The 25,310-nt window shown below is 38.2% G+C and overlaps 1 pseudogene; it reads right to left on the bottom strand.

Annotated features, from left to right (window-relative positions):
- Window positions 1–18,747: 18,747 nt before the first annotated feature.
- LOC101391838 (large ribosomal subunit protein uL30 pseudogene) lies at window positions 18,748–19,513 on the bottom strand (annotated as a pseudogene).
- Between the last annotated feature and the right edge of the window lie 5,797 nt (window positions 19,514–25,310).

Below are 25,310 nucleotides of genomic sequence, written 5' to 3'. Positions count from 1 at the left end.
TTTTTCAAAACTTTTCTGGGTTCTCTCATTTCTACTTAGAAACTCAGTGAAGTGACGAGACTTCAGATAAGGAAATTCCCCTCTGATTGTAACTTACACTGGCTCAGAGAAGCCTAGAAGAGTAGACGTGGTCTAGAGACTCCCCCTAGGAGGTTACCAGTTATACAGTAGTGAGTTTCCTCCCTATGCAGAAAATATCCTTCAGGACTGACAAGTCCCTGTGGGAATAACCTGGACTTTATATGTCATATGACAATGCCATACAAATTCTCTTCTTCTCTGTTCTTCCTATCTCTAGCTTCATAAAATCAATCTTTTTCCAACCAAGTCATTTTCCTCTATATTTTCATAAAACTAAGTATAAAAGGAGAAACCATCCTGTTGTTTATTTTTGTGCTTATTTATAAACATTTAACATTTTTAAATTTTTATAAGGAAAAGGAATAGAGCTTTGAAGTACACAGGGTGTAACAATAAAAAGGACGGAGAAAGAGAGAAAGGAAACAGAATACAGAGAAAAGAGCAATTTGAATAAAAATCTCTTCTTGAAAAGAATGGACCTATCCATAAACCCACTTCTGTAGTTATTTAAAGATTACCCCATGAATTGAAAGGGGCAAACCCAGGTGATTCACTAGAGTAGGGGGAAAATATTAAAACAGGGTTATGCCTACTTTCTTTTGAGACTCCCATCTTCTAAATCTCACCTACCATTAAAACACATATCACAAAATAAATAAGGGTAGTCTTAGCAGCAGACCCCACACCCACACAACTGGAACTCACAGTGGTCATCTTCCCCTTCTCCAAGGGAACTTGAGCTATTTAAAATGTTTCAGACTTTCCAAGTTCTACCTCTTAGTCTTGAGTTCCTTGCTATTTCCAGCAGAGTAGAGGCAACAAAGGAAATATAATGGGTTCAAACTCCAGAAACACATTTTCCCAATCCTAGAACCTCCATGGATCCCGCAATCCACAAGGTAGGAAATCCACGTCTTGTGACTCCTGCAAATGGCTCCCATCTAGGAATAAGGCCTGGGTGAGGATAAGTGAGAAGAACTTAGCAAGAGTAAAGGCTGTAACTTCATCACATGCTTTACTGGTGGCACCAATCATTAGTACTTTATCACGTAGTTAGTATTTAACACATACCTGTTTGACAGAATAAAAGAGTGAATAAATGAAATCACAATAGCAGCACGTCAGATAAAGCTGATACCTGGGGCTTGAAATGTGCCATCTTGGAGACATATTTCTTTTGCATAGACTAAAATAAAATACCCATGTTGTCCAATTGTCTCAGTTGTAATTCACCCACATTTGGCCCTCATCTTTCAGCTGGCAAAATTCCTGCAAGACTTTATTTTTTCCTTTTTCTGACTTCAATTTTTTCTCATTGTCGAACAAATTATTATATTTTCTGATAGAAATTTCCCTTTGAATTGTGATAGAAAAAATTGAGGTGCAAAAATAAAAGTCATTTGCAGGGGCATTGTTGTGACTCGGCTGTTAAAAAGAATTCAAATTGAGCTTTCAATATTCCGACATATAGCCCCAAATAGTATCATAATTATTTGGCCACCACCAGGAGGCTTCCCAAGTGACCCTGTCCAGAATAGCATCTTAGTCATTTCTCAACCAGACAATACACGAACAAGTCTATGTCCTTTCTGAGATTGATCTAGGTATGCTAAGTAGGAATAAAGGAAATAGTCCTCTTGTTCAAATCAATGAAAAATTGCTTCCTTTTTGTGTGGATTTGTATCAAGGAGTTTGTTTTGGGTTTTTTTTTTTGTTTTTTCGTCTTTTTACTGAACCTACAATTTAAGATTTACTTTGGATTTTTAAATCAAAAACATGAAAGTTTAGGAAAGCTTTGCTCACACAAAACAAAATATTTCTTCAACACAGAATTTGCCACCCACAGATTTTTTTCTAATTAACTGCACAAATCAGATTGTAGTGGATTTTAATGAAAGCAATTACATTCAGAATTAATTGCACTCTCCAAATTATGAGTTATAAAATGTTGCTAAATATTCCATTTTAATGTTCCAGAAAAAATTTTTCTATTCACTTCTTAACCAGGGTTATGGAGAAACATATTAAATGAGACTAAGCTCCAGTGCCAAATAATTAACAAAAATAAGAGGAAAAAACATTTGTTTAGTATGTTTGTTTTATATGACCCTCAATTTTTTTTTTTTTTTTAAAGATTTTTTATTTATTTTATTTTTTCCCCCCAAAGCCCCAGTGGATAGTTGTATGTCGTAGCTGCACATCCTTCTAGTTGCTGTATGCGGGACTCGGCCTCAGGATGAACGGAGAAGTGGTGCCTCGATGCGCACCCGGGATCCGAACCCGGGCCACCAGCATCGCAGCGCGCGCACTTAACCACCAAGCCACAGGGCCGGCCCTTGACCCTCAATTTTTAATGCACTTAAATCTCATGTTCTAATTATGTCTCTTAATTTTATTAACTAAACTTTGCTTGATAATAAACACAAATTCTCAAATAAGTATTACACCATTCTAGGGTGTAAAAACTATTTCAACTCTGATGGTTACCTAGGTCTTTTCATCTACAACACTGACTTTTTTAAAAAGTGGACACAGTAATTAATTATCAAGCATTTAAGTTTCACACAGGAAATATCAATCTGAGTGCTATCCTCAAAGAACATATAAGCTACTGGAGAATAGTATTTTCACACAGTTTAAGGCAAATACTAATCTGAATAGTACAGCTTAAAAGAAATGTAGAAAGGAAAAAGGTCTTGTTGGCTGGAAAATATGAAGCCCAAGAAAGAGATGAAAGTTGAGCTTACCTGATGAAGAATGAGAAGATAACAGTGGTTCTAGTGTTTGGAAACATGGAGATTGAGTACAAGTTGAAAACTCAGAGCACAGATGTAGATGTGATACTTTTCATCATCAAGGTTATGAAGAAAAATCTAAGTAGATAGGACTCTGTGAAGAAATTAGTGTATAAAAGAGAAGATAAAGCTAACGTCTAATCCTTGAGAAACTCCAATGACCGGGATGTGAGTGGGAAAAGAAGTACCAGTGAGGAAAAAAGTGAGGATGTTGTGGTGACACAAAAAAAAAGCGTAAGAGATTTTTCAAGGAAGGGGTTCTCAACAGAATCACATGCAGCTGAATAGCCCAAGAGGTTGAGGATTTTAAAAGGTCACCAATGACCTTCCATAAGCAGTTTCAGGAGCTAATCTTACATTTCCATGTTTAAAAACAGGACAGATAATTGAAAAATGAGAGTGAGTGTAGATTATTTATTGGAGGAGTTGGTCGTGAAAAGGAAAGAAATAAATTCAAAGTTCATTAAATATGCATCAAGATCCAAAGGAAAAAGTTGATTTGTTTAAAGTAATTGATCTCCGCTCATGACTGATGGCAAGAAAAAAATTTTTAAAAAAAAAAGAAAGGAAGGAAAGGAGGAAAGAAGAGAAAGAAAAAAAAAGAGAGAGGGAGAAAGAAAGAAAGAGAGAGAGAGAGAGAAAGGAAGGAAGGAAGGAAGGAAGAAAGAAAGAAAAAGAAGAAAAAGAAAGGAAGGAAGGAAGGGAGGAAAAGAAAGGAGGAAGGGAGGGCAGAAGGGAGGGAGGGAAGGAAGGGAAAGAAAAGAGAGAGAGGAAGGAAGGAAGGAAGGAACTAAGAAAGAAAGAAGGGAAGAAAGAAAGAAAAGAAGATTGAGCACTCTAAGGAAAGGCCAATCTTCTCTGCCCAAAGCAGAGAATAAAAGTTAACTTTAAAGATTAGACTAGAAATAATAGCGATTAACATTTATTGAGCAATGGTTACATGCAAAAAACTGTTCTATATGCTTAATGTACATTATCTCCTTAAATACTTATAAAAACTTTACAAGGTAGATATGATCATTCCCACTTCACTTGTGAGGAAATTGAAACTAAAAGAAATTAAGTAACTTGCCCAAGATCACCCAGAATGTATGAGACTGTGTCCAAACACAGACTTATCTGACTTCAAGGTCAACCATTGAAAGATTTTATCTCTGATCAATTGCCGGGTGTCACAAGGCATAAGAGCACAATTCTCACTTGATCTGACTGGTGGAAGTAATGTTCTTAAAACTAATCTACAAACACATAATTTGGACCCCCACAACTTTTGATACTGAAAATGTAGATTCTTCATCCAATGTTTGCTGCTGTTAGATTGTACTCAGAGGGGCCATGAAGGTTGAAAAGGATACACCCTTTTTCCTGTAGTAGTATCCTTCTAAGGAGAAGTTCTTGATTTTAATGAGTGAGGTGCACAAATAGGGAAATTATATAACGTTAATTTCAGTAATTTTACTCCAAGGAGCCAAAAGAAATCCTTTTCTACCATGCTACCTCTTTGTGGATATTGGAGTAATGCGTAACCCCCAAACTAACAGCTCTCTCCCTAGGCATCTCTAATCATATAAGCCCTATACCAGGGAGGAGAGTGAGGAACAAAAGCTGTCATTAAACTGAAGAGAAGTTTTATCTCAATCATCACCCTCTTGCTAAATTCAAAGGATGCGTTTCAGTCTTTTCTCGCTTCTCTGTAGAATCTGAAGCTGTTCTCCATATACCCATTTTGGAAGTTCTCATCTCCCTTTGTTTTATTGACTATAGTCAGCCCTGGATTACTTTCTACCTACGTGGTTTTCCCTTCTCTTTGCTTTACTCAGGCTCCTCTTCCTCTATCCATCCTTTAAATGTTGGAGCTTCCTATACTCATCCTCTTCCTTCACTTTCTTCTCATTGTCCCTAAAAGATCTCATCCTCTCTAATGACTTGAACTACCACTTTTATGCCGATGAGTTCCAGAAGCATGGCTTTAGCTTTAGCTTGGACCTCCCTGCTGAGCTCTAGTTCCACTTGTACAACTCTAAACCTCCCCATCTGAATGTCCTGTAGAGGTACCCCATCATTTTCCCAATAACCTGTTCGTCCTGTGTCACCACTCCTTTGATAAAACAATCAGCCAAGACAGAAAATTAGCAATCATCTTTGAGGGTTTTTCTCTTCTTTATTCATCTCCTCTTCACATTCAATCCAATTACAAAATTCAGTAAATTCTTTTCCCAAACAGCCCTCAAATGTTCTCTTCCACTTCATCCACATTATCACTATTTTATTTGAGGACTCATCTCTTCTTGCATAGATTACTTTTTAATGGCAAAATTTGGCTTTCCTGCCTCCAATCTCGGTCACTTCAAATCTAATCTCCACGCAACCTCCAAAGTGATATTATTTAAATTCAAATCTGATCATGTTACTCTTATTCATGAAATTCGCAAAGTCTTCCTACTGATTTATGGATAAAATCCAATCCTTTAAGGTGCTACAGAATGGTTTCATACAAGGTCCCTACCTGCTTCTCTACTCCCAACCAAGATCACTCCTCAGTTTCCACTCTGGGTCCCAAATTGGAAGAAATAACATGTCATTTCCAGTATGTGCACATGCCCTTCCCAATGCCTGAAATATGGTTTTCTTCCATCACCGTTGACTGACTCTTACTCACCCAGCACAATCACCTTCTCCAGGATGCCATGTCTCATCCCATCAGTCAAGTTTAGGTGACCCCCATACTTTCTTAATGTCTATGCTTTCCTCCACCATAACCTGCTTGATTGATTACTACCAGGTTTGCCAGTATGACTATGATTACTACCAGGTTTGCCAGTATGACTAGAATTTTACTCCCTTGAAGACAAAAAAAAATGGTACCTGGAAGTGGTAGACTATATTAGTTGAGAGCACCAGATTTGGAATGAAATAAACTTGGATTTGAATCCTAAAACTTCCACTTATTTAATAACTGTGTGTGTGTGAAGGGGGCCAGGCAGGTTCACCTCTTTAAACTCCAGACTCTGTATCTGTAAAATATATTCAATGGTATCTCCTTTTCAGGGTTTGTGGAGTTTGTGTGTGTGTGTGTGTGTGTGTGTGTGTGTGTGTGTGTGTGTGATTACAATGAAATTGTACGTAGTAAGGCTTTGACATAGTGCCTGAAATATGAAAAAATGACAGCATTTCACCCTATTTTGCCCAGCGTGTAACTGGTACATAGTAGACATTTAAAGGGTATAGACATTTGCTACTAGTGCCCCCTTGTTGACAGCAGTGCTTAGTGAAGTCTTGAAGCAAGGGCGAGCAGACAGAGAACGAGCTGAGCCTTCAGAAACCTAATACACTTTACTGACTCTAGAATCACTGAATGAATGCAGGTATTGGTGACAGGCTATGCAAAGTCTCCAGCTCAGCTTTAAGAAATACCCTTTCATGAAGGTTTGTGCTTTTATCCCATAACAAACTGTTCCCTCCTAGCTCAGTCCCTCTCTAATCACCATAAAAATCCACATCCCATTATATGCAACATGTTACCTGTCAAGGATAAGAAACACAACCCCTCAAATACAATCTCTGCTCCAAATTCAGAGATACTGTCCTTGGGGCTCTAAACCAGAGATATTGTCTTCTTACAGACTCTTGATGTGATCTCTACACTCATTATTTACCCTTGGGAAAGTTCCAAAACAGCTCTAGATTCTATTGACATCTGGTATCAGATAACACATGAAAAAGATGAAGATATTTGCTTTAAATAAACTGAACAAACATTACAAAAGGAAATGTAGGCCAACCCCAGAACTCCTTATCCCTACATAAGGAAAAGCAAGATAGTAGAGAGCTATGAAGAACTGCTATCCAGAAAGAAAGAAAAGAAAGACGATTCTTCTGATTTCAGATCTTTACCCTTGAAGTTCAGCTCAACCTTTGTTTGAATAACCCCCTTGGAAGGCCAATGAAACAGTTTGTGAAATAAATAAAATAAATGTATTTGCAATATTCTCCAGTGTGTTCTCTATGCCCCAGCAGAAAATTTTTCTAAAAACACTTGTTCTTATGGCTACAGGGAGGAAACCTTTCCATAAGGAACAAGACTTAAGGTCTAGGACAATTGGTTTTATAGCTGTACAACTAAATTTTGAAGTGTAACCAGATGTGATCTCTTTGGTTGCCCATAAACAGCAGGAGCTCAGATTAATCCCTTCTGAAGGGAAAAAGAAAAACCCAACTGAATGATTTCTAAAAGCCTCTGGATTGCAAATGAATGATATTTGCTTGTGCATTTATGCTGATTCTAAGATAAAATCCACCTAATAATATGCATTTCATACCTCATTGAAGCAACATCTCCTCTGCTTGGCTACTGTTTTTTTACAGAAAATCTAATTGGCCAACATGAAATAAATTTCCATTCTGAAAGCCAAGTTTCACAAGAGAAAGAATTTTTTTTTAATAGCCGCTCCTCATATTTGTCTTTATAGTTTACAAAAGAAAAGGGAAAAAAAAAAACTTTACATATATCATCCAGTTTAACACTTGTCTTGGTGAGGGATTGTTTGGTGGTAAGGAGAAGAGCTTTCTCTAACAAGGGCAAAGAAAAATAATTTTATTAGACGGCAACATAAGGCAAATTTCATGAATATTCATAGATGAGAAATAAAGCAGTGTAGGGCCTCTTAAACACAGTCGGGGAACTAGAAATTCAGAAATTGAGATCATCTGTCTTGGTCTACATGATTTCTCATCTCCCTCTGTCTAATAGACTTTACCTTCTGATCTGTGGTCCAATCCATTGTGCCCATTGTTTTCACTCAATGTGAGTAAATGCCATGAGTCATATCGAAGTTTGCGGGAAGATACTGCTTCAGGCCATTTTCTCTAAAAGGGAGTTATAAGTGTGGTAGGTCCTTGGAGCTTCATGAATTCCTCCATTCTTTTTATTACATGAGGCCTTATTACCCTTGATCAAATAGTGGATTCTCTCTAACTAGCCCACAGCTTCCAGATGGAAGATGGACACACATATAGAAATAGGGAAGAAAGGTGAATCGACATTTGGTTTTATAGCTGTACAACTAAATTTTGTCAATCAAAATGGGCCTCTTTTCAATGAGCTGACAAGAAAGGAAATGTTTCCTGGGACACAGAGGAGAGATAGGAAAATATTTCTTTATGAGGGAATTGAACCATAAGAAAAGGCTGTTTTGTGGTCAAAAATGGTCAAATATCAGCAATTTTACATGATCCAACTTAATAAAAAGAGTATAACCAGACAAATCATTCTGATTATTACTAATAGAGTAGCTAAAATTTTGCGAATGTGTTTATTTATGTACTTGAATTAAACCATCTTGCTTTTCACCTCAATATATTTGTTGATTTTGCAGCATATCTGGAACAATCTTTTTATTCATTAATGAAGATTTTTCTCAATCTCCTGAGAGTCTATATTTTTCTTCCACTTAATGAAAAATATCCAGAGCTCCTGGTTACGGGACCATGGGAGGCTATTTTTCTCTTAATCACATTTCATTAAAAACTACTCAGTTTATTTTTTCCAAAACAAAAATTTACGTTCAGAAATAGGTACAATCACTGAGAGTTCACGTGTTCAGTATGATCTGGTAACAAAAAAAGAGATGAGCACAGTCACATGGTTCTTGTCATTCTCCAAGCTTAAGAAACAAGGAGAACTAAAATATAGTGTGGAAGAGTGAGAACAGCATGACCTGGTTTCAGTTCCAAGTTCTTCCACCTACCGGTTTTATAATCTTGGACATGTAAATAAAGCTACTGAACCTCTCTGGCTGCACATGTAAACTGAGGAATGAAAGTACCTCTGAGCAGAGCTGATGTGAGCACTGATTGAGACTGTGCATTGATTTCTCAAGCTTCTGATATGTGCCAGCAGTTGCTAGGACAGAGATCCAATAGGAGGGAAGGAAAGACACAGTCCCTTTCGGACTTCTTGGCACTTAGTCAGGGATACAGGCAATAATCAAAGGATCACATGAATAAATCTGAATTATGGTAAATTCTTTGAAAGAAAATAATGCTCTGAGAATATAGGGGTGGGAGGGTGCAGGCAGAGGGAACAGGTTCTACGGCCAGAAGGCACATGATTGGAACAAAGAGATGACAAAAGACCTGTATGGCTAAACGAAGAGGAGCCTGATGTGAAATGGGGCTGGAGTGATAGTTAGGGCCCAGAAATTACAAGCTTGTCTTAGATTTCCTAAAACAAGGATTTTTTAACTTTATCCAATGAACGTGAGAAACCATTGAATATTTTTAGAGGAGTAATGATATGATGAGATTTCAAATTCAAAAATACCAGCTTGGCTGTAGTGTGGATAAGAAATTAAAGGGGGGGTCAAAAAGGATGCAGGGAGCTCGTCCAGCGATCCAGGTGAGAAACGATGGTAGCCTTGGATGAAGTGAAGTAAAACTAGTAAGTCCTGATGTTGGCTTGGATTTGGAGAATAAAGGAGATGGATAAGGGATAACACATAAGATTCTGGCTTTGTAAGATACAAGTAGGGAACACTGAAAAAGAGTAAGGTGTATGTGATGGGGGACAGGTGAATACATTTTAGGATATGTTGAATATGACATGCCTCTGAGACATAGAGGGGAGGAAATCAAGTAAGCATCTGATTATTCAGATCTGGAGCTCAGTGGAAAAGCCTGGACTGTAGATACAAATTTGTGGGTCATGTGCGGTATCTGTGGTACCTAAGGTCTTACCTGAGTGTATGGGATGTTCTAGGGAGACAGCATAGAATAAGAAGAAGTGAGAGACAAGGACTGAGCTTGATCTAGAAGAAGACTGATTGTGCAAAGGAGTCAATGTCGGGGCATCCAGGGAGATAGGAGAAAGCCAGGAGACAATCATGCCAAAAATCCAGTGTTTTGAAAAGGAGGCCATAGTCAGCATGGCTGAGTGCTGCTGAGATAAGCAAAATGAGGACCAAAAGGGATGCCGAGCATCACGCCAAGCACATACCAGTCATTCACCAAATGATGCAAAAAGTCAATGCAAGTTGGCTGAAGTCTTAGCACAGAACATACTAATTGAGACCCTGCTGCTAATTTTCCTGTGTTAAGACAGAAAGTGAAACCCAAAGAAGAGCATTTAACATTTCCTTCACCTTCACCAGAATTCATCCCTTTTCAATAAGCACTTCAGGATCTGTCCAACCTCTCATCTGTCCAGATTCTGCTCAAGCATGATCTTCTTCAACTAATACTGACTGAAATTCATTGTCTCAGGCACTGTTCTAAATGCTTACATGTATAAAATCACTTAACCCTCACAAAAATCCCATGTGGAAGGTTTCAAAACCACCCCCATTTTACAGATGGGAAAAACAAGGCACAGAGAGGTTAAGTTTCTTGCCCTGAGCCACCCATCCGGTGAAGCAGCAGAGCAGAGACTCAAACTGCAGCATTCCTGCTCCAGTTTGTGCTTTGAGAGATCTTACCATCTCCGCAAAGCCTTCCTCAACAGCCCCAGAAGATGTCAACGTCTTTCTTCCATGTTCCCATGGCACCTTGTGCATTTATCTTTTATGAAACTTGCTATCTATTTTTATAAATGTCCGGAGCAGTTGTGTCCAAAAGAAGTCTAATGTGAGTGACAAATGTAAGCCACATACACAATTTTAAATTTTCTAGTACCCCCATTTTAAAAAGTAAAAAGTAACAGGTGGAAATAATTTTAATAGTATATTTTATTGACCCCAATTGTGATGTTAAATTTTATGTGTCAATGTGGCTAGGCTATGGAGCCCAGTTGTTTGATCAATCACAGTCTAGATGTTGCTGTAAAAATATTTTTTAGATGTGATTAACATTTAAATCAGTAGACCTTAAGTAAAACAGATTACCCTCAATAATGTGGGTGGGCCTCATCCAATCAGTTGAAGGCCTTAAGAGCAAGGACTAAGGTTTCCCAAAGAAAAAGGAATTCAATCTCAAGACTGAAACATAGAAACCCTGCTGTATTCATTTCCTAGGGCTGTGATAACAAAATACTAGACTGAGTGAATTAACAAGAGAAATTTATTCTTTCACAATTCTGGAGGCTGGAAATCCAAGATCAAGGTATTGGCAGTTTGGTTTCTCCTGAGGCCTCTCTTGTTGGCTTGCAGACAGCTACCTTCTCATTGTGTCCTCACTTGGCCATTTCTCTGTGCTCATGCAACCTTGGAGTCTCTCCCTCTTATAAGGACACCAGTCATATTGGATTAAGCCCCCACATTTATGATCTCATTTAACCTTAATTACTTCTTTAAAGGCTATATCTCCAAATACGGTCACTTTGGGGGTTAGGGCTTCAACATATGAATTGAGGGGCAAAGGGGACTAATCCAGGACTAATTCAGTCCATTACCCTGACTGAGTTCCCAGGCTGCCTAATCTACCCTTCAGATTTCAGACTCAAGACTGCAGTACCAACTCTTACCTGAACTCCAGCCTGCCAGCCTGCTGTGCAAATTTCAGACTTGGCCAGTCGCTACAATTGCATGAGTCAATTCCTTAAAATAAATCCCCCTGTCTCTCTCTCCCCTGTGTCTCTGTCTTTGTCTCTGTCTCTCTGTCTCTGTCTGCTGATAGATAGATGATAGATAGATAGATAGATAGATAGATAGATAGATAGATAGATAGATAGAGAGAGAGAGAGATAGATAGACAGACAGACAGACAGACAGACAGAAATAGGCAACTTGATACTATTGGTTCTGTTTCTCTGGAGAACCCTGACAAATATACCAGTATATCCAAAATATTATCACTTCTACATGTAATCATGAAAATTATTAATGAGATATTTTACATTCTTTTTCATACTAACTCTTTGAAATCTGGTTTGTATCTTGCACTGATAGCACATCTCAATTTGGACTGTCTGCATCTCCAGTGCTCGACAGCCACACGCACCTAGTGACTATCATCTCAGACAGCATGGTTCTAGAACAAAGCGACAAGGTGGAGTAGAAGGAGAAACAGATGTGAAACCACAGATCTGGGTCTGGACTCCACTCTGTCGCTGAGGCTCAGTGAATGCTACTGTAGTTTCTATTCTCCTAACTGGAGGAGCTCTCTGAGCCTAGGTTTCCTCCTACGGAAATGAGGGACAGTAGTACCTACCTTGGAGAGCTCTTGTGAAGATTCATTGTAAAGCCCCTAACAGAGCGCCTGGGAAAGTGTAGATGCTCAATAAACATCAGGCACTTTCCTCTTCCTCTGAGCCTCCATGTCCATTTTCTATCTTCCCTCTCTAAGAAAACGGTCTGTGTTTGTTTCATCTTTGTTCCTCCAGCCTGGTATATGGGTAGGTGCTCCATAAATGTTTGTGGAATTAGTGAATGGTCTTATATTCCTGTGATGGAGTACATCCACTTGTTGACTTATATTTTCCTTTAATAAATCATTCTTACAAACACTTTATCAGCACTTGCAAGTTGTAGAGCTGTTGACATTGTCCCACTGGGGGGTCCAGCGGAGAGATGAGTCAAGGTCTGAGTTTGTGGATTTGAGGCAAGAGCCTGTTAAACTAAAGGAAATGTGACAGCATCACAAAACCAACCAGGCAAGTACCACAGACATCTCTGACATAAGAGTACACCAAATTTTTAAGTTCATTACTGTGTATAATTTTCCATTCCTGAGGATAAATTTGACAAATGTTAATGAGATAGAATGTTAAAGAAAAAAACAGGAAAACATTCACAATGAGTCACAGAAAATCTAATTTAGATAAAAATATTTTTCCCCTGCCAGTGACTACATTAAAGACCTAATTTATTTGCAAAAGTAAAATTTTCTGGTAATACGCCATATTGTGAAGACACCTGATGTATTATTAGTCAGGGTTCTCCAGAGAAACAGAGCCAATAGGATGTACAGAGAAAGAGAAAGAGATTTATTATAAGGAAGTGGCTCAGGCAATTATCAAGACTGACAAATTCCTAGATATTCAGTAGGCAAGCTGGAGACCCAGGAGATTTGGTTAGAATCTGAAAGCAAGAAAAAACTTATGTCCCAGCTCAAAGGCAATTAGGCAAAAAGGGTTCCCTCCTGTGCAGGAAGGTCAGGCTTTTGTTCAGACCTTCACCTACTCGGATGAGGCCCACCCACATTGGAGAGGGCAATCTGCTTTACTCAGTCTACCACTTCAAATGTTAATCTCATCCAGAAACACCCTCACAGACACACCCAGAATAGTATCTGACCAGATGTCTGGGCACCCATGGTGCAGTTAAGTTGAGACATAAAATTAGCCATCACATCTGAAAAAGTACAATGTGACATCACAAGAGAGATTTCCATCAGAGCTTAATATGTCAATAAAACATGGCCTTCAGCAAACTGTTCTCTTTTTCCTCCTTGCTCCACTTCTCAATACAGTATTTATTTTCCCTCTTCCTCATACAAGCTGTCAGAGGAAACACTTTGGGATGGAAACCAACATTTGTGGTATGCCACTCTATGCCACACATTTTAGCAGGGACTCCTTCACCCTGTCCCCACAACAAGTGGGAAGGCCAGGAGCACTCATCAAAGTGGCAACAGCCTTGGGAAAACCATCGCGACCCAAACTCAGTCTCGTCTATTTGAAAACTCAACCTCGTCAATGTCCCAGACTTGGTTAAACTTGGGAATTGTAACTTATACAAACTGAATTCTGGAGACTTCTGTACAAACCAGAAAAAAAATTCTTTAATTATAATGAGAGATACAACTGCCAAGGGTTCCTCTGGCCAAAGCATTCCTTCCTTGTAAAGTTATATCAGAAATCAAATTATAATCAAAACAACGCTTAGTAAATACGAATTCAGAGTAAGTGGAGGTTGATTTAAACAAGATGTTCAATGGCATCAAGCAAAGAATAACTAATGCTACAGTGTCAACAATCAGCACCAGAAAGAACAAATCTTGGGAACAAATTTCTCTAGAATTCTCTGCCAAAATGTACTTCACAGATTCTTTGTTTTCTTCTTTCATATGCCAGTCTGACCAACTCCTTTTCTGTTTAACACATTATTTCTTTTAAAAATATTTAGCAGGTTACAAGTCAAGTCTTCCCAGTTTATAAGCTATTCTGTTTCAGTAAAATGACTTCCATATTTCTGCTCTTAATTTCCTCGGGTTTTCAAAGAGAATCTCATTGTTTGACTTTCTTTTCATTAATATCCATTTGATCTTTACAGCAATTCTGTTCTGGTAATCTATTGCTGATTAACTATCACAAAATATAGTAGCTTAAAACAACAACCATCCTATTAATATCACTGCTATTCTCAGCACATCCTCAATGTTATTTTCAGTTCAGGCTATTGGTGTAACTGACATGAGATGTTCTAGTATTTTTTTTCTTTTTTTTTTTTTTTTGAGGAGATCAGCCCTGTGCTAACATCTGCCAATCCTCCTCTTTTCTTGCTGAGGGAGACTGGCCCTGAGCTAACAACCGTGCCCATCTTCCTCCACTTTATATGGTACGCCGCCAGAGCATGGCCTGCCAAGCAGTGCATCGGTGCGCGCCCGGGATCCGAACTGGGGAACCCTGGGCCGCCGCAGCAGAGCGCTCGCACTTAACCGCTTGCACCGCCCGGCCGGCCCCTAGAAAGATTTTTTTAATCACATCAATCTTTCTAAAGGGTTTACAATTCCCATTCTACAGATAACGTTAAATAAAAAATTAAGGGCATTGAGGCATCTAGCCTTGCACCTCATACCTCATGATACTTATTTTAAAGATCTCATGAGAGGAATTTATTAGATTCCTGATACTTCATGGTTACTAGAATTCTGAGAGCTCAGAAGATATTTTTTTCTTGTGGTTTTCCACAGAAAACCATGAAGTACAAGAATTTGTTTTTAAGCTACTGTGTTGATTTATTCAACAAATATTTGTTGAATGTTGCTATGCACCAGGAACGGACAAAGGTGCAGGAGACACAGCAATGAGCAGGCATGACCCCTGTTCTAAGGAAACTTAAGTGTGAATAAAGGCTCTCGAACCTGGAATCATACTGGAATGTTCCACATCACTCTTTCTTCTTTCTCTCTTTTTCTTTCTCTTTCTTTCTTCCTTCCTTCCTTCCTTCTTCCCTTCCTTCCTTCCTTTCTTAAATCTAACTCTCTAGCTATCATCATCTGTCTACAATAGTGTAATGATTAAGAGAACAAATTCTACAGGTAGAAGGCTAGGGTTCCTAACCCAGTTCCACAAAGAAAAACAGTTTTTAAAAGTGATAGATAGGTAGATTAGATGGATAGATGATTGATAGATAGATAGATGATAGATGATAGATAGATAAATAGATGCCAGAAGAAATCAGAAGCAATGCTCCTATGTAAAGCAGAACTCTGACAATAGACGTTCTTATAGACACTATACGTTAAGTCCAAGATTAACTCTCTAAGAGCAGATTTTTTTTGCCCCAACTACACTGTTTTTCCTTAAGAAATGGTTTTCACAATACTTTCAGACAATAATCCTAAAATATTTTGCAAATAATTACATTCAATCTTATTTTTCCCTCTCCCTTGTGAACTTTCAGCCAATGAAACAGTTTCATTTTCACTTTTTCAAAATGATAGTAAAAAAACAGAAGTGAAAGTATGAATCATAATATAATCAGGAGTTCATAGTGAAATATCCATTTATAACTCATATAACCACGGGGTATTTCCAAACTGATGTCATTCATAGAAAGAATGCCATGTGTCGTGGAGGAATAAGAAAAATTACCTAGGTCAACCGGGGGATTTAGAATGCATGTGGGATATTCCCAGCTAATTATTTTTATATTTTAAAAATTTTATTACAAAGATCAATCTATAGTTCAAATGTTAATTTGACACTCATATTAGAAATTACACACTGAATTCTGAGTTATACTTTTTAATTCTGATAACTGAGATGAGGTACACTGAGGTTTTACTTTAGAAAGCATAATGCTACTATAAGTGCTTTGTATAACTCAAGGGTTTCTTTTCTTTTCTTTAAAAAGCGGTACAAATACTTAAAATTACCATGAAATTCTATGTAGTTGTTTTACTTAAAAAAAGAAATTTTATAGGAAAAAACTTGTAATCTCTCCTCAAATTATTAAAATTGATTTTATTTTATTCTTTTTGCAGGGGAGAAATCAATATAAATCTTATTTTTTCCAACTAAACAATTAAAATAGGATTTTTTCCTTCTCCCCATTATGTTCAATTTTTTAAGAACTTAAAGAAGGTTATAGTATATATTAAATAAATTGGTGACATTACAGAGAGGAAAGATTACCCAGAAAATACTTTCCTCTGGGTTGTCTATATTTGCTTGGAGAATACTTTGGCTATGTTAGTTCTGCCATATTTGCTGCTATGTTTGTTGGTTGGTTGGTTGTTTTGACCCAGATCCTGATATCCAGTTGTAAGGCCAGGGCAGTTATATCCTTTTTCATTCAGTGAATGTCCCTGGTGCCCCATCAGCCAATGTCCCCAACATGAGGGACCCACAGCAGTCACCCCACTCACTAATCCACTAACATCACGAGTCTGCTCTTTGGTTTCTGAGGCTTATCCGTGAGCCCAGTGTTTACCCCCAATGTCCAGTCCTGATGCCTGCTATGAACTGCTCTGCTATCCTGGATCTTTCAGCGGGCTACAGGTGAATCTGGCAATAGGATGGCCTGACCCCACGTGATTGAGGAACAAATTTTAAAATGTATCTGAAAATTAAATTCCTCCTCATTCCACACACAAATAGGAAGTCCATATGGCTAAAAGCAACCCTTAAAAGTTTTAGAAGATGTAGGAGACTATCTCAGAACATTGAAGTAAGAAAATATTTCTTAAACTATGAAAAGATTCATCAATTGTAACAAATGTACCACTCTGGTGGGGATGTTGATAGAGAAGGAGGCCATGCATATGTGGGAGCAGAGGGTTTATGGGAAATCTATGTACCTTCTGCTCAATTTTGCCATGAACTTGAAACCGCTCTAAAAAATAAAGTCTATTAAGAAAAAAAGACCAAACCATTAAGGAAAAACTAAAAGATGAATATATTTGATGACACTACCATTTTAGATTTCTATACATTAGACATCGTAAATAAAGTTAAAAGGCAAGCTAGAGACAGAGAAAATACTCAGACATTTGAGGAATAATTGCAATCTAGAATATATAAAAATATCCTATAAGAAAAAGACCAAAAGCCCAGTGAAGAAATAAATATAAACCTTCAGTTCACAGAAGAAAAGCTCTATATGACCAATAAAGGTATGAAAAAAAAAGCTGTAACTTGCTGGTAATAGAAACATGCAAATTAAAACAAGATATCCTCTGATGTCGGTCAGACTGGAAAAATTCAGAAGTCTGACAATGACAAGTAGTGGTGAGGAACTAGGGGAAACAGGGACTTTCAAATTCTTAATGTTAATTGCTGATGATTAATGAACCTCAAAGTTTTACTATAAAGTACGTAGTTTACATTTGAGAAGAAAAATATAAGAGGTTGAGAGAGCAAGCTGGTATAATTTGGAAAGCATTTTGGCAATATCTAGCAAAGTCTGAAACTTAGGACCCAGCAAGTCAACTTCTAAAGTATAAATCTCAGAAAAATTCTTGCACAGGGATACAAAGATATTCAGTGCAGCGTTTTTTATAATTCCAAAGTATCTGCCATTGGGGGCATGGAACCTCTTTGTTTCATCAGTGTCAATACCAAGCATCCGTTTCCTCCATGGGGTCTTACCAATCCCGTATTTATGTAGTTGGAAATTGGGCACTGACCCTATCTCCTTGCTCCCACAGCCTCCTCCTCTATCCTCCTCCTTACACTCCTCTACCCCCATGGGAATCTCTTTCTAGCATGGAAAATTTACCTCCCATCATGTCTCTGACGCAAACACTTGGTCGATGCCCACAAATCCTCCTTCATTTTGCCTTCTCTGGCAATCTTACCTGACTTCTCCTTCAGACTCGGGTTATTGAAAATTAATAGCCAGAAACCTTATCCTGCCTCACACTTCCCCAGGGCCAACTATCTGCTTGAATGAGGGGAAACAGAGAGAGAAAATATATATATAGGGAGAAGAAAAAGCATGTATTAATAATTTCAAATATTATCCTACCATAGTCTTCTCCGAGCAAATCTTTGGACAGTGACATCCACATGCAAATTGGTGCCTACCTCTGTGGGTGGGGTAAGGAAGTAAGCACGGATATCAGGTGAATTTCTTGACTCATCTGGATGTTTCTACTCATACGTGGAGTAGATGCACCTTCATCCATAAATAACCTTCTGCTGCCCTCATCCTCCCCACTCTAGGAGCTTCAGCTTGGCACAGGGAAGGGAAGAACTTCTCCTGAGGCAGGATATTATGCACAGTTGCACATAACTGGGAAGAGAGTTGCCCTGGGCAACCTAAAGACAACTGTACAGGGGAGAGGGGCTGTCAGTAACTGCAGGCAACTTGGGTGATCCAGCCATTCTCTTTCTCTTTAGTCAACATCCTTCTCCAAATCTCTGTGCTCAAAAACTCAGAGGCAGCCCCCTGCTCCCATTTAGGCAGGAGATAATGAGGCTGGCTGCCATACTGACGTCCAGCCCTCCTCTCACCCAGCATCCATCACCAAGATGGTGTTCCATCTTTTCTTTGCTCCTGTCTGTGTCTTCTCTTTTCTGATATAATAAATGAATGAATGAATGAATGAAAAATCCCCTCATACCTCCTTTAGGCAAAAAGTGTGAAGAAGCGGGTATATACTTGTCCCATTTTCTCTTTGATGATCAATCACATAACCTGTTTTTTTGGGAGGGAGTAGGGGTTGTTTCTGTTTTTGTTTTACATTTCAATCGGAAAGCAGTCACTGTTTATTAACTGACCAGATTACAAAAATAATCATGATAGACACCTTCGTCCATCTTTCTAATAAGCCTGTTGATTTAGTCTTCCCTTTTGCCAGCAACTCCGCCTTCTTGATGGTGTTTTTCTTCATTCCATCTCGCGGAGATCATTTGAAGGGCCAGCAGAAGTTGTCTGCTTCTTTGAAGCATTTTCCAACAGTATAGATCTCATGAGTCAGATCCTCCACACAGATGATGCCATATTTACCAAGAGATCCAGCAACCAATGTGTTATCTCTCTGGGCAATTTGCTTCTTGTTGATTTTGCCATAACCACGCTGGCAGATCAATTCATTTACTGACTTCAGGTTCAGATAGTCCCGTGTAATATATAGTTCCACAATCCTCAGCATGGTAACTGCAGCCTTGTTGAGCTTAACAAAGGTACCATTGAAGAGCTGGCGAAAGTGAAGAAGCCGCAACGCCTTTCAGACCTTTGGGGTCACACCATTAATACTGATCCTGATGACAAATGCCAATTTGGGTTCTGCAGGTACATTGAAGTTGCCAGCTTTCCTTGCCATCCTAGCCATTCTTGTCTCAGTTCTGTACTTCTGCCCATATTCCTTGCGACAGTGCTTACCTTTTTCATAGAGAAGCTTCCTCCTTGCCTTTCAAAACATATCTTGGGCAAAATTCTTTCTCAGGTGCTTGATCTTCAGCTTTGTGAAGTTCCTTTGCTTTTTCTTAAGGCCTCTGGCACAGCAGGAACAGTCTTCTCTTCTGCATCCTCCATGGTTCCAGCTGGAAAAGAGGACCACATAACTTGTTTTTAGGTTTTGATTTTTTTAACAGGTTGATATTATTCACTTTCCTCTGCATTTGCTTTTTTTCATCTCACTGTTTATTGTGAACATCCCTCCCCTTTGGAACATTTATATATCCCAATACATCATTTTCCATTGTGTGTGGGTGTGTGTGTGCACATGCGCCATGATTTATTCCATTCTTTATTCATGGGCATTCAGATTGTTTATGGCTTATTGATACTACAAACAATACTACAAAATAACACTATGTCTATATATATATATGTCTATATATGTCCTTTATTAAATGTGATTCTTTTAACGTAAGTTAGGATTCAAGAACTGGAATTTCTGTATAACATAGAGTAGTTTTAATTCACGTAATTGCTGCCAGATTTATCTGCCAAAACAGTTGAGGAATTCACACTCCTACCACCAAAGCAAAGGAATGTTCATCTCCCTGAGTATTTGCCAGCAATGGTTGTTATTGCTTGCTTAAAACATTTGCCAATACGATAGGTGAAAAAAATGATATCTCATTATTGTTCCAATCAGTATCCTAGGGTAGGGACAAAGATGTAAATCTCAAGCAAAAAGAAGTCTTCCTGAGAACCTGAAATTCTTAGTTGTACCCATCGGTATGTCTTTCTCCACCTGACCCTGGTTTGAGACACATTCCTCCTTGCAGAGGTCTGAGAAAGTGAGAAGTAGCCAGCGTTTCCTTAGTAGTGTTTTCTTTCAGCTCAACAGGATTATGTCAACTGTTATTACAAGGAAAGGCCATCAACATACCAGTTTAAAAAGGAAAAGGTGTGCCCACTGGCTAAAATAATAAAAGGCAAAACACATAGAAACAGTTTTAAAACCAATAGTTACAATAGCACTGAGGAAGCTGGTGGGAAAAAGCCATGCTCAACGCTTGTAAACTCAGGGTGTCTCCTGAACTTTTACAGCCTACTTCAGGAAATTAACCATAGGACAACCTTGAAAAGGTCTGTTAGTGGCATAATATGAAAAAGGGTTTCAAAAGTGTATTAACTGTTGTCTCCTTTTGACCCTAGCTGACACCAATGATTTCAGAACTATTCGTGACTAATGAAAAGGTGACCAAGCATAAATTACATAACACACTGATGTATGGACACCTAATTTCATTTTACATCAAAACAGAAATTGATGCAATTGTAAACTTTTAACGCTTGCTTAATTTTAATTCAAAGTCTGTGAGAAAATATTCTTCATAAGTGGCAAGTGATTTAACTCCAATTAAAAACAGCCCTACTAGTTGATAAGGGCAATAAATTGACTTTTAGAGGATGTGAAAATCGTCTAAACTTTCTGAATCACATTGATGGTACACTGAAAGAGAGACAAGACCAAAGAAAAATGATGCCTCAGGAAAAGCCTTTGCCATAGTCACTGAAACAAGCAGAAATTCCGGCACAAGATCCTAAGGCAGCTCAGGAATAAAATGTTCTACCTAAAACATAACATAGTTTTTTGTGGCTCACTAGACAGTATCTGCTATGTCAGAGATCAGAGCAGAAAATAATGGACCACCACTATGTAAAAAAGATCACAAATTAAGATATATTGATGGGAAATACAGTGCAGAGAGACATTCTTGCTGGAATAGCATGTGCACATTTCTATTTTCTTGTCACATGGTATTATGATGTTTGTGGGTGTACACGTCAATCTCACCCATTAGCCTATAAGCCTACAGGCAGGAGACGATTTCATTCATCTTTATGATGCCCCAAATCTAGCATAGTGTCAGATACAGAGTACGTGCTCTGTAAATGTTGATTGTAGAAATTGAAACATCATGCAGGATGCTAAACCACCAAAAATATTGATATAGTTAGATCTGTTGATATCTCAGGGGTGTGGACTGAATTGTGTCCCCCCAAAATTTATATGTTGAAACCCTAACTCCCAGTGTGATTGTATTTGGAGACACGGCTTTAGGAGGTAAAGGTTAAATGAGGTCATGAGTAGAGTCCTGATCCGATAGGATTGGTGGCCTTATAAGAAGAGACAGAGAGAGATTTCTCTCCACACTAATACACCAAGGAAAGCTATGTGAGCACACATGGAGAAATAGCCATCTATAAGCCAGGAGAAGAGCCCTGTTGCCAGGAACAGAATTAACCGCACCTTGATCTTGGACTTCCAGTCTCCAAACTGTGAGAAAATGTTTCTGTTGTTTAAGCCACCCAGTCTATTGTTTTTCTTATGGCAGCCCAAGCAGACTAAGGCAATCAACAACCCCGCAAAAATTCTGAGGCTTTTCATTGGTTTCATGACAATGAACAAGAGCAAAGAAAAATGACTTTTTTAAGTCGTTATAACGATCATCCAAGAATGAATTTTAGCACTGTATTTGATATGTATGAATTTAAGAGTGGCCTGAAACATTGAGAATAGTATGTAACAAAGTAAAGAAGAGGGGAAAAATTAAAATACGAGTTGTAAATTACTTTTAATATAAAAGGATTTTGTTCCATGTAGAAACTTTTATTCAGCCTACATTACATTTGACAGACGACTCTGATTAAGTTTGATTAACTATGATAAAGCTTGAGAACCATTTCAACTTAATGCAAACAGCCCATTCTCTTCTTAGAGTTCATCAAAGACTGGTAACAAATTACATAAATGTTACTTTTAAAATATAGTCCCACTGCATTTTCTAAATTGGAGAGAAAGGAAACCCTTCAAGTGTTCCTTATAGGATCCTACAAAACAAAGAAAGCTCATTTATTTCTCATAACTGTCTCATGCTATAACATATTTCTACGTAAAGCTGGTCATCAGAAATTTGCAAACCAAAACTAGCAATATAACAGTTTGCCACTTCACCCTCACTATAGATTCCTTGAATGAAAGTTGCCTTTATGGGGTAAAGGGATTAACTGAGAAATCTGACACATGCTTTACACATTTACCACTATGCTGCCCAAAATAAACATACAAGTGTAATTTAGAAGTCCAGATCTCTAGTTACTTTCTCACCTCTACCAACTTTTAAAGCAATGAATAGAAGGCTGTTCTAAGCCATTAGCACCAGAAGGCTTGACATTTTCATAACAATGCAAGCAACTTAAGAAGGACAGTGGTTTGGTTCTTCTGAAGATAATGATTTTTTCTTTTCTTTTTATCTTTTTCTTCAAAATTTGGATTTACCTCACTCAGTTGCTAGCCTGAAGATATCGCTAATTTCTAGGGCATTCTGACATATTTGTCATCATCATCTCTCCAAAAACTTCAACAATTGTCACAGTAATACATGAACTTTTGAAAACTGAAACTCAAAAATGTATTCTCTTGTGCTTTCTATGCCTTTTTATTGATAATTACGGGCCTCATGAATTGAATTTGTTACTTTTTCCCCTGGCAAAAACTTGGAAAGTAAAATTCTGAGCTTTATTCTTTATTATAACATTTTACTCAAAAATATATGCTCAAATAGATTTTCCATATTGTGTAGTATTGCACCATGTAGAAAACATCTGTAACTAGGTCAGAAAACACTGTTTCTAGGCACCAACAAGGAAATCATTTTGTTATACCCGTATTCGAATATTACCAGAGTAACAGGACTAGAATGACTCATTGGGTCCTTGGTTGGAGAGCTTGGTACCACAAGTGATGCTAAATTGAGGGCTCAGACAACTGATGCAGTTGTGGAAGTCTCTTTGAGAGGTCATAGGACTCTCTTCCAAAACACAAAAGCATCAAATAGGAGAATGTGTTGGACCGAGAGAAAAGAAAATATGGAAAGCATAGGAGAAAAGACCTAAGGGCCCTCTTCCTCTCCAAGAATGCACATGCAGCCTGATTATCATCCACGAGTCTTCGAGGAAGCAAAGGAAGCTGGTTCACACTCAACACCTTGTCCTGTGTGATCTAGAAGGGTAAAAGAATAACCAATTGCTGCCCTACAGGGCTAGAGCCAACAGTGTGACAAGGACAGGAGGACACTTGGAAGAGACACCTGAGATCTGAGAAAGAAGAATCCATACATCTTCAGTCATTGTGCCTGAGCAAAAGGACTTAAAAGATCAAGAATTTGGTGGCATGGAGAAAAGGAACTCTCTGCTTTATATACAAGCTATCGATATAGTGTCCTTTATTGCTTTATTCATTCAGTCAGTACTTACTGCTTCCTGTGAATGAGACACTAAGAAAAGGACACAACACTGAACAAGCACATATGATTCCTGTCCTCAAACAGCTTGCCATCTAGTGGAGATAGATTCCGCACTCACCTGCCTTCTCTCCTTTTCTGCCTCCTTTGCTGGTTCTTCCTTATCTCCTGACCTCTAGATTCTGGATAGCCTCAGAGCTCAGTCCCTGAGCTGCTTCTCTCTTTTATCTACACACTTCTTCTAGTTGATCTCATCCAGTCTCATGGCTGTAAGTACTATCCACACACAAATGACTCCTAAATTTATATCTCCCATGGGAACCTCTCCTCTGAATTCCGAATGCCGGCCCAACAAATCCACTTGGAAGGCATTTCACACAAGATGACTAAAACTGAACTCTTGATAACCAGTTATCTGCCCCGTCCCCCAAGCTCCAGACCTGGCCCTCTCCAGTCTTCCCCATCAAAAATAATGGCAATTCCATCCTTTCAGTTATCAACCAAAAACTGCAAGTGTCATCTTTGATATCTTTCCTTCTTTTACACTCTACACAAAATTTGTCAGTAAATTCTATTTACTCTATCTTCAGAACATGTCCAGAATTTGGCTCTTTATCACACATCAACCCAGCCCAAGACACAATTATTTTTGCCTGTTTTCCTGCAATCACCTCCTGCCTGTCCTCCCTGTTCTATGTATTTGTCCAGCTTCAGTATATTCTCTAAAGTGCAGAAACAGACATTCTATTAAAACATAATCTCATTCCTCTACTCACAACCTTTCACCGGCTCCCCAGTTCACTCAGAAAAAAAGCCAAAAGCCCTTACCATGGTATGTGGGGACCTATGTGATCTAGTCTCTCTGACCACGTCTCCTCCTACTTCCCCCTTTTTCATTTCACCATAACTAAACTGACCTCATCACTGTTCTTTGAAGAGAACAGGCAAGCCCCTTGCCCAGAGCTTTGCACTTAATATTCCCTCTGCCTAAAATGTTCTTTCCCCTAATAATCCGAATGATCTCAGAAAGTAGTGGAGTACACACTTAAAAGTTTAAAATTTGCATTTGTTTTAAAATGTTTTAGAACTCAGACTAGTCATGATTTTGTACTGACCTCATGACCAATTTGGTTATATTAGCAAGATTCTCTACACACAAATACTTTACGGATGTTTTAAGTCTTGCTTTAAGCCTTTTTCTCTACTCAGAGAATTTTAATTCTAAATATCAACACGATATACTTGACATTCATTGTTGTCAGATCCAATTTTAACATAAATCAAAGTTTAACATAAATCATAGTTAATACAGCCTGACTAGTAGCATCAATTATTCCACAAATGCCAAAGTTGAACTTGAAAAGTTGAACAAGAAAGGATAATTTTCTTGTCTTTAAAATTCTGTCAAATATATATGGTGATGGACAAACAAAAATGTACAACCCAAAATTTCACAATGTTATAAACTATTAAAACATCAATTAAAAAAAGGTTAAAAATTTTTTTAAAAATTCTGTCAAGATGGCAGACTTTGCATGCATATTTCTCTCTAATACCTCACAAAACTCTGCTGATAAAAAAGTATAAAAAAAGAATAAAGTCATTACAGAGAAGATAATGTGGTAGGGAAA

The sequence above is a fragment of the Ceratotherium simum genome, chromosome 27, assembly GCF_057802395.1.
Source record: "Ceratotherium simum simum isolate JZ-2026a chromosome 27, ASM5780239v1, whole genome shotgun sequence".
NCBI lineage: Eukaryota > Metazoa > Chordata > Mammalia > Perissodactyla > Rhinocerotidae > Ceratotherium > Ceratotherium simum.
The sequence above is the reverse complement of the archived record's forward strand: the minus strand, read 5'-3'. Positions and strand labels throughout refer to the sequence as shown.